Genomic DNA, 696 nt, shown 5'->3' with positions numbered 1-696 from the left:
CAAGCGGCCCTCAGCGCTGGTCGCCGGGCGCCGCGCAGAGCCCGCCCCCCTGGCGCGGCTGGTGGCGCCCCCTGGTGCCCGGGGGGGGTCGTGTCCCCGGGGATCTGGTGTCCCTGCGCAGTCACCCACACCCAGGCACCCACCCTTGCCCGTCTGGCTCTTCCCTCCATGGATAAGTCTGTGCCTCCATCCACCTGCCCGTGCCTCCAGCCATCCTCCTCTTTCTCCATCCACCCACCCCTCCATCCAACCATACATGGCTTTATCCATCCCTCCATGCCTTCAGCCATCCATTCATCCACCCACCACCATCCCCCATGGATCCATGCTTCCGTCCACCCATCCATCCATCCCTCCACCCATCCATCCCTCCACCCATCCATCCATCCCCCGTCCACCCATCCATCCATCCCTCCATCCATCCATCCATCCCTCCATCCATCCCTCCATCCATCCCTCCACCCATCCACCCATCCATCCATCCCTCCATCCATCCCTCCACCCATCCATCCCTCCATCCATCCATCCATCCCTCCATCCATCCATCCCTCCACCCACCCATCCATCCCTCCATCCATCCCTCCATCCCTCCATCCATCCATCCCTCCACCCATCCATCCCTCCACCCATCCCTCCATCCATCCATCCATCCATCCCTCCATCCATCCCTCCACCCATCCATCCATCCATCCCTCC

General features: G+C 63.2%; 1 protein-coding gene across 1 annotated transcript in view; it reads right to left on the bottom strand.

Moving 5' to 3' along the window:
* The window catches only part of LOC104396425 (DNA replication complex GINS protein PSF2-like), a 25108-nt gene that overhangs the window by 3576 nt on the left and 20836 nt on the right, over positions 1-696 (bottom strand). The window lies entirely within an intron of this gene.

The sequence above is a fragment of the Chaetura pelagica genome, unplaced genomic scaffold (assembly GCF_000747805.2).
Source record: "Chaetura pelagica isolate M959 unplaced genomic scaffold, ChaPel_1.0 scaffold139, whole genome shotgun sequence".
NCBI classification, from domain to species: Eukaryota; Metazoa; Chordata; class Aves; order Apodiformes; family Apodidae; genus Chaetura; species Chaetura pelagica.
This window is presented reverse-complemented; position numbering and strand designations above follow the sequence as displayed.